Source organism: Rana temporaria, chromosome 2, assembly GCF_905171775.1.
Source record: "Rana temporaria chromosome 2, aRanTem1.1, whole genome shotgun sequence".
Lineage (NCBI taxonomy): Eukaryota > Metazoa > Chordata > Amphibia > Anura > Ranidae > Rana > Rana temporaria.
In genome coordinates this window covers 227,575,183-227,584,777 of record NC_053490.1, presented here as the reverse complement: position 1 = coordinate 227,584,777, position 9,595 = coordinate 227,575,183, and the positions used below count along the sequence as shown (strand labels likewise).

The 9,595-nt window shown below is 37.7% G+C and overlaps 1 protein-coding gene across 2 annotated transcripts in view; it reads left to right on the top strand.

Annotated features, from left to right (window-relative positions):
• ARHGAP6 (Rho GTPase activating protein 6) overlaps positions 1 to 9,595 on the top strand; it is a 347,962-nt gene that overhangs the window by 160,714 nt on the left and 177,653 nt on the right. The window lies entirely within an intron of this gene.

Below are 9,595 nucleotides of genomic sequence, written 5' to 3'. Positions count from 1 at the left end.
TTCCACAAAGGAATATTATTATTATAGAGGATTTATATGGGGCCAACAGTTTGCACAGTGCTTTACAACATGAGGGCAGACAGTACAGTTACAATACAACTCGATACAGAAGGAATCATAGAGCCCTACTTGTTAGAGCTTACAATCTAAAAGGGACAAGTGATACAAAGGGTAATAACTGTGGGGGATTGGCTAATGGACAAAATATAAGTACAGTTGTTAGGTGGAGGCAGGATAGGCTTCTCTAAAAATAAAAGTTTTTATGGAGTGCCTAAAAGTGGATTGAGTAGGATGTAGTTGGACAGATTTGGGTAGGGAAATACAAAGGATTGGAGAGGCTTTTGAGAAGTCCTGGAGGTGAGCATGGGAGGGGTGACAAAAGAATTAGAGAGCACTAGGTCTTGGGAGGAATGAATAGAATGATTTGGTTGGTATTTTGAGACTAGATATAGATTTTGAGACTAGGTTAGTGATGTAGCCAGGGACCAGGTTGTGGGTGGCTTTATAAGTTATTGTTAGTATTTTTAATTTAATTAGTTGTGAGTGACAGCCAATGGAGGGATTGGCAGAGAGGGGTAGCAGAGGCTAAGTGGTTTGTAAGGTGGATGGGTCTGGCAGCAGCATGCAGTCTAAACATTACTTCCTACAATTGGGCCATATAGATGTCAGCTTCTAGTATTTTAAGACCTTGTTCATATTATAGCCATTACAACTTTGGTCGCTATGCATATTATAATGAGATCCAGGGATGCTTTAGGAAGCATGTGCAGAAATATGGTGGCTTCTCTAAAAATCAGGAAGACTTTAGCAGGTAAGGTGAACCCACAGGTTTGCTTTATTAGCACAGTCTCAATATTTCTTCTTGCCTCAGTGTCTCTTTTCAAAAGCAACTAGTTCTTAAGATCTTGCATTGTTTAAAGAAAAGTGCTCAAACTGTCTTTAGAGTAGTTACAAAGTATGGTATTAGAATAGCATCAAGTATTTATGATACTCTAACGTGCTAATTTTGCCTTTTAGAATTTATCTCAAGGGTTTAGCCAAGTAAGGGAGAAAATGTATTTCAGCAATAAATAATCCAAAAGAAGGTGGGCCGGTCACTGTTGGTATAAGTTTTGCTTTAGTAGCAGTGTGTATGTCTTGAAACATAGCAACTTATTTTATTTCAGATGTGAACACTGCTAAAGGAAAAGTATTTTATGAGGTAAAACTTAAGATGCAATTGGTTTGTAAGTTATGTTCCATAACTTGGCCTTTCTGAGACTGGAAGAAGGCCTTTTGTTAAAAGAATCTTGGCAAAACCATCCTCAAAGAATAAATCTTCCAGAATTTCTTCCCAATCATAATTTAATAAAGGATATATTATATTTATGGAGATGATTTCTGGCCAAGTCAAGTATTCACATGAATTTTATTCTAAAGTGGTAGTAAACTCCTTTCTAGTACTTTTACCTACAGGTAATCTTATAATAAAGCTTACCTGTAGGTAAAATGTATATCTTCTAAATGTGCACCGTTAAGGAGATATTCCAGTGAGAAGCAGCCAGTGATGTCACAGGCGCATGCGCTCTGAAGGGATGGAATATTCGTGCCATCCCTTCAGAGCTCTGTGCCATGGTTGTGACTGCCACATGCATGCGCAGGCGTGACATCATCATGGCTTGGCCATTCAAGCAGCATGAGTCTTCAAACCCGAAAAGGAAGACCGTGTATGCAGTGCATTTTTATGTACAATGCTGTGAAAAGGTATTTGCCCCTTTCTGATATTTGTCTCATCAGTCCACAAAATATTTGCCTAAAAGTCTTGGAGATAATCAAGATGTTTTTTGGTAAATGTGAGATGAGCCTTTGTGTTCTATTTGATCAGCAGTGGCTTTGGAGATGGAACTCTCCCATGGATGCCATTTTTGCCCAGTCTCTTTCTTATTGTTGAATCATGAACACTGACCTTACCTGAGGCAAGTGAGGCCTGCAGTTCCTTAGATGTTGTTCTGGGTTCTTTTATGACCTACTGGGGTCGTCGTCATGCTCTTGAAAGTAATTTTTGTAGGCCAAGAGAAAGGTTTCCCATAAGCAGACTTTTAAGGCCCTTCTGTGCAGCTAAATAATTAGCATTTTTTTTATCTGCTCCTACTTTGGAGCTATAACTTAGTATAATGTTTTTACTTTTAGGGATTTCCTTATCTTGGGCCCCAGTATATTCCACTGGTCTTCTTGCTGCTTTGGAATGTAAGGAGACAATTCTCCTCAGGGATGACAGCTATTTTTACTAAGGCTCCTCTGTATACTCTCTACTTGCTTTGTTTGATGTCCATTGGCCTTGAAATGGCAACCCCATTGGCACAGCTTTCCGTATTATCTGCCTACATCTTTTAATGCTATACAATGAAATATTGACAACTACCTTGCCATCCAACATTATGTAAGTAGATTATTGAAATGTTTGATATGACATGTACCATGATTGCAACTTTCTACTTGCGTAACTGATGCTATATATTTTTAATTATGCTATAGAGGAATCCCTCCTTTCTATGCATCCCTGAAGAAGGAGTAAAATGTACCCCGAAAAGTGTTGGGTGTAAGGAGGTCCTTTCATATACCCTAAAGGATGGTGATATTTGCTGGCTTTGTTCAGACAAATCAATATTTCATATATATATATATATATATATATATATATATATATATATATATATATATATATATATATATATATATGTTTTTAATGATGTTTAATTATTAATAAAATCTTTTTCTACTTTAATATTTTGTATACTCGTACATCAACACCAATAGTGCCTTAAAAGTCCGCTATGGGGAAACCTTTCTCTTGTTCTTGACTACTGGATGTGGCACAACACTAACATAGATTTGCCATTTGCCTCTTCTTTTTCTCGAATTTTTGTAGGCCCACCACTCCTGGGAAGGTCCACCACTGTTCCAAGTTATCTCCATTTGTGGATAATGGCTCTTTCCGTGGTTCACTGGAGTTCCAAAGCCTTAGAAATGGCTTTGAAACCCTTCCTAGACCGATTAATGTATATTACTTTGTTTCTAATCTGCTCTTGAATTTTTTTAGATTGTGGCATGATGTGTGGCTTTTTGTGTGCTTCACTTTGTCAGACAGCCTCTATTTATGTGATTTCTTGATTCAACGGGTCTGGCAGTAATTAGGCCTAGATGTGGCAAGTGAAATATATCTCAGCTTTCCAAAATATTGTGGTTAATCAGAGTTCATTCAAGATTCCGCAGGGGAGGGGGCAATTACTTTTTCGCACAAATTATAAATTAACATGCCACTACCTTGGTAAAGTAAATTTGTGAAGGTATGGCCTGGTTCACACTAGTGTGATTTGAGATGTGATTTAAGTCTGACAGAATCGCATGACAGTGGAATTCATATTATTCTCAGTGGTGCCTGTTCACATCAGTACAACAAGTTCTATTTTGGAAAAAGGTTCCTGTACTACTTTGGTGCGATTCCAGCACGATTTGGCCCCATAGACTATGCAAACCACATCCGAAATGCAACCAAGTAGAAACCAAGTTGCACTACATAATCACATTAAAAGTCAGATCAAAGTCATATCACGCTAATGTGAAACTTGCCTAAATAGTGTTGGCTTCAAGATCAGGATGGCGGCCAAGTCATCCTGCTCCTGGCTTTATCCCACTCCTATCTTCACTACCTAGTAGGTTTCATTTACTAAAGGAGTAGAACATGTTAGTAAATGTTCACTAAATGTAAGAAATGTACTTTGAAAAGTATACCCAATCATCCGCAAATACATAAAAAATATGGATTTGTGCACAATAATAGGTGATTGAAGTCAGCTCAGCACAGCTTTACCTCATTCGCAAACTGAGCTTTCAATAATTCTTTAGTGAATCAACCTCAAGGACCTGCTACTGACCGCAAACAAGTAAGCGTGCAGATTTTCAGATTTCTCATACTTAAAGCAGAAGTTTTTCTAAAAAGAAATCCCTACAGCTTTACATCACTTACCTATAATGAAGTATGTCCCATGTTGTGCAGGCAGCTGGATCCTGGAGAAATCTTCCCATCCTCTTCTTGTGTCTGAACTTCTGGCACTGCATTGGTTAACAGCTTTGAGTCTTCAAACCGGACACGTGCCCTCCTGCCCACAGGAGAAAATCCCCTTTTTACAAATTGTGTTACAAGCAGAGTAATCAGGAGAAAATCCTGTGACTGATTAGACTCCCCCATTCAAAAATTGTTACAAGTAGTTACAAGCAAGGAAATTAATAAAATAACTTTTCTAAATGGATGAGTAGGATAAGGGGGTGAGTATGGATGGTCCAACAGGGACCCATCCCCTCATTCCTACTCCTCCATTTAGAAAAGGTGTTTTATTGATTTCTCTGCTTGTGATACAATTTTTGAATGGTCAGTCACTCCCCTGTGGGCAGGAGGAGATGTTTCCCATCGGACCATCCATACTGCTGTTTTGTCTGAACACCCAAAGCTGTTAACCACTGCAGTGCCAGGTATTTAGAGACAGGAAGAGGACAGGCATCCCTGCAGTGAAGATTTGTCCAGAGTTTATCTGCCAGCACAAAGTGGGACTTTATTACAGGTAAGTAATGTGACTAAAAATGTAGATTTTTTTTTCTTCAGCTTTAACTGCATGCTTGTTCCAGGTCTTAAACTTATAAGGTAGTAAAATCAGGATGGCAACTTTTGAGCCTATCCTTTTGAAAACTAGCCACTGTAAACAATGGCAGCCCCAGTATACAGTATGTAGCCTCACAGCTAATCTTTACAGTAGACATATTGAGCTGCTGGTATGTATGAGCAGCAGGCACCTGCTCAATATATATATATATATATATATATATATATCAGAAAATGTTGTTAGATGGTCAGTAAGACTGACTGTAAAATGACAGTGGCAGTCAGGACTATCATTAGCAGCATAGCATCTTATAGTTATGTGAGAGAGACATGGTAGCACATGATGTACACGGGACAGACACTATAAAGTCAATGTCCTGCTGAGAGGATATCACAGGCAACATCAAAGGGATCTATGAGACATAGATTGCTCTGAGAATCCCTGGTCTTCAAAATGCATTAGACAAGTCTTATAGTTTGTGAGCAAACCAGATCAATTTTCATGTCCACTGTACTCTCACATAATGTCTCTTTTTCATGCACTTAACAGGTATGTGTTTTGTATCATGGGGGATTATTTACGAAAGGCAAAACCACTTTGCACTACAAGTGCAAACTACAAGTGCAAAGTGCACTTGAAATTGCACTGAAAGTGCACTTGGAAGTGCAGTCGCTGTAAATCTGAGGGGAAGATCTGAAATGAGGGGAAGCTCTGCTGATTTTATCATCCAATCATGTGTAAGCTAAAATGCACTTTTTTTTCCTTGCATGTGCCCCTCAGATCTACAACGACTGCACTTCCAAGTGCATTTTCAGTGCAATTTCAAGTACAATTTACACTTGTAGTTTGCACTTGTAGTGCAAAGTGGATTTGCCTTTAGCAAATAACCCCCATAGTGTTAATTTGTGACTTATAAAATTTATGTATCCTGCATTCCAGCTTTAGGTGAGAAAAAATGTTTTTGGGCAATAGCTTGTTCCTTGGCCTGGAATCTACAACAGCTTGAAGTGCTACATTTCGCACATTGGCCGCGGTAGGCAATTACTTTCTGTCATTGGTTCTGTGTGCAGTATGCTGGCTTGCACAGAGAACTGGCTTAAATCAGCATCGCTGTAACCCACTGTTTTTGCCAAAGAATTAGGTCAAAGAATAAGTGTAATATCACTTGGGGCTATGTCCTCACCATAAGCACACAAAGTATATATTAGCTTGTCTTATTAACCATCTGCTGTCTTCAATAAAACTAATTATCTTTTACTTTTATTGTTCAAGATTAGGTGCTGAGGTCTAGTTTAAGCAAAGCAATTTTTCTGGGCTATTTACGAGTAGATTTTACCAGTATTAACTTTTACTTTGTAATTAAATTGACTTTTTAAGCAGTGTTATGAGTTTTTTTTTATGTATCTATAGTATATCTGAACCCAAGAACAAAAATTTTATACGGAGAATTTGATAACTGCATCATGATGCATGACTATTTCTATTGCACAGTCTACAAAATTAATTTGCATCTTAATTGAACGTGCAGTCGTTTTGTATTTGGACTTCTTTAGCGTTTATCTGGGAATGGTACCACACCAAAGTTTCTCTGACCTTCGCTAGCCTCAAGCCACATTCCGTAGTAAACCGCTTTCAAGAGCCACAAGGATTATGGCTCGGCAGTTCTCAACCTCCTTTGCTGATAATTGCAAACACTTTTTCATGACATTTTATGTAAACATTTTCTGACTGGTTCTATGCTTATGCAATATGTGTAATGTTGCAGGTATCCAGAAAGGGAGGTACCAAGTATGTGAGCATGAAGAAAAGATTTACTGTACTGCATTGACATAAAAAAACATTAATGATACATAAAACAGTTGTCTAAAAACCATGAAAAGATAAAATGTTTAAAGTCTATCCAATCTGTTAAAATAGTACTGACATTGAATACCTCAACAATCATATCCAGTATAACACATTGAAAGAACATTGCAATTTAATGATGTATTAAAATTATAGATAGATATATAGACATATCTATATATATATATCTATATCTATAGATAGATAGAGATATATCTCTATCTATCTATCTATCTATCTATCTATCTATCTATCTATCTATCTATCTATCTATAGATATATCTATATATATATATATATATATCAAGCTAGCTACACCGTGTTAAGAGGAGATTGGACATTCCGAAATGCATCCCCCCTGCATTATGCAGAATTGGCAACGCAAGGCATATGAATTAGTCACCATCCTACACGTGCTACTACCTCCTAACCACATACCTCAAACTACAAAAAAGTATAATATTTGCCAGATTGTAACACTGTAGCCTGCCAGAAAACTACATATGATTCTGGCCACTATCAACTTTAGTCTATGCTGCAGCAATTTTTAGTAAATGCAGTATTCTTTGTCAGTTTTGGATGCAGTCTTGTCATTTGTTAAAAAGTGAGTTCCAGTTTAAAGTGGAGTTCCACCCATTAAAAAAATAAATGTCATTACTGTGCAGCAAATAATATAATAAATGACATTTGGAGAATTTTTTTATAACTTACCTTTTCATGCCTGTTGCTATGTGGTCCTTTCAAATCTTCCCCTTCCTCACCATGGCTCCTTATGTCACTTCCCATGGCTTTGTTGCCATCACAATGGGGCGGGCACTTCCAACGCCGCCGTCCCCGTTGTGATGGCAACCTGAGAAGTTGGCGGTGCTGGGATACTGTGAAAATGTGCATTGTGGGAGGTATGGTAGTCCTGCCATTCATCTAGTTCTTCTGGGTATGGCGGAGGTGTAGGAGTTGCCTACCCTTACGGACACCCCTATGGGTGCTGTTGCACAGGTGCTTTAAATCAGAGTCAGTGGCTTGGTATTTTGGACAGCTATTTTATCTAAGAGAAATTCCCAAAACATGGCCTGTTGGGGGTACTTGAGGACTGAGGTTAAGAACCACTGCTTTAAATGATCCCTCACTTAACACTTGTAGCTAAAAAATTACAGGAACAGCAGTGATTAGGCTCATGCCTCGTACACACAACCGTTTTCCTCTGCAAAAATCATCTAGGAAACTGCTGGCAGAGCTTTTTTTGACTAGAAAAACGGTCATGAGTATGTTTTTCGAGAACATGCTCTCTTTTTTTTCGCCAGGAGTCTCAATTTTCTCGTTGTGGTTCTCGTCGGGCTGGTTTACGACGAAAAACACGTTTGTGTGTGTGCTTAAAAACTCGCGCATGCTCAGAATAAAGTATGAGACGGGAGCGCACTTTCGGTAAAAGTAGCGTTCGTAATGGAGATAGCACATTCATCATGCTGTAACAGACTGAAAAGCACGAATCGTCTCTCACCAAACTTTTACTCAACACGCGGTGTAGATTAGCAAAAGCAGTCCGAAGGGTGGCGCCAGTGGAATTGAACTTCCCCTTTTTAGTGCCATCGTACGTGTTGTACGTCACTGCGTTTGAGAACGACGAGATTTTGTCTCGACAGTGTGTATGCAAGGAAAGCTTGACAAGAATCTGGTCAAGCTTGACAAGAACCTTGACAAGAACCTTGACAAGAACCTCGTAGAGAAAAAAAGTTTATTTTACAACGAGATTCTCGTGTGTACGAGGCTTTAGGCATGTACCAGGAAATGCTATTTTTCAAAAGGAATTCATGACAAAAAGTGAATTTTTCATGGAAATGCCTAGCCACAATGAACTTATTCAAGACAAATAATCTTTACGTCCACGTAAAGTAGATGGGGTGGTCCAAAATAGTAGTGTGGCATCTCTAAAGAAGTGTGCTTTATATATTATGTTCAATCTAAATTTATTGAAAAATTGTTATTAGAAATTTTAACATAAAAAAATATCAAAACATCAGACATATGCCCCGAAAATCTGGGTCAAGTACAAAATAAAAAAAAGCAATAGCACGGAAAACAGAAAAAATAATTAAGTGCAAAAAACAAACAATAATAAGAGAAATAAAGCATTATTCCAAAACAAGGGGCCAGTAGGATTGGTACAAAAGATAAAAGGGATACAGGAGCTTGAACAGGAACAAAATGACAAGTGTCAGAATATGATCCGTGCGATTATGACCAGGAGAAATAGATAAAACAATGTCCCATATACTGTATTCATCACCAAACCGGCAAGCATATATGGCAGAGATGGCAGTACCAATCTAAGCTTTATATATTTGAAGTGTGCTGTTTTAGAGAAATTTAAACATCTTTAAATTGCACATAGCCAGATTGCCTTATATTATCAAGTTCACTTATAATTGAAGTTATACTTCAGAGAGTAAATTCCTTAAATTATTTTTGCGGTCCATGTGATAATAATGTGATTGGAAAGAATGTCCCAAGTGTTTGTAAATAGATTTTAAATATTTTCCACAGTTTCACAGTCATTAAACTATTACAAGAAACCAAAATCAGACACATAAAAACGCATACAGTAAACAGTTGATGATGTTGCGAGCCAAAAGCTTAATTTATCGAGATTTGTGTGAATGTTTTGTCACATTCACTTACAGCTTTTTCCATTAATTATTTTCCCAAATAGAATGCATTTATATGCTCCATGAGCTTTTCTTTAAAGTGGATGTATAAATTCTGGAGGAACTGATTGGTAATCATTATATGCAGTTATTTTTATATAATGCCAAAAGAGCCATACCACACATGCATTGGAGTTGTGGCTATGGGCACCACTTCCAGTTTCCATTCCTGTAACCTTATAAATGAGAAAGGAGGGCAATGTTTGTAGCCAAGCGACACATTCCTGCCACACCCACAGTTATGCAGACCATGGAAAATTAATAAAAAATAAATGACTTCAAAATAATCAAACTGTCAAAATAGAAACATTTTGTGACAGGACAAAGGATGAAAGATTTAGTGGTAGTGGTAGTTAAATAGAAAAATGTTTAAATAGAGTTCTATACATCAGACTAAAGATGGAAATCTGG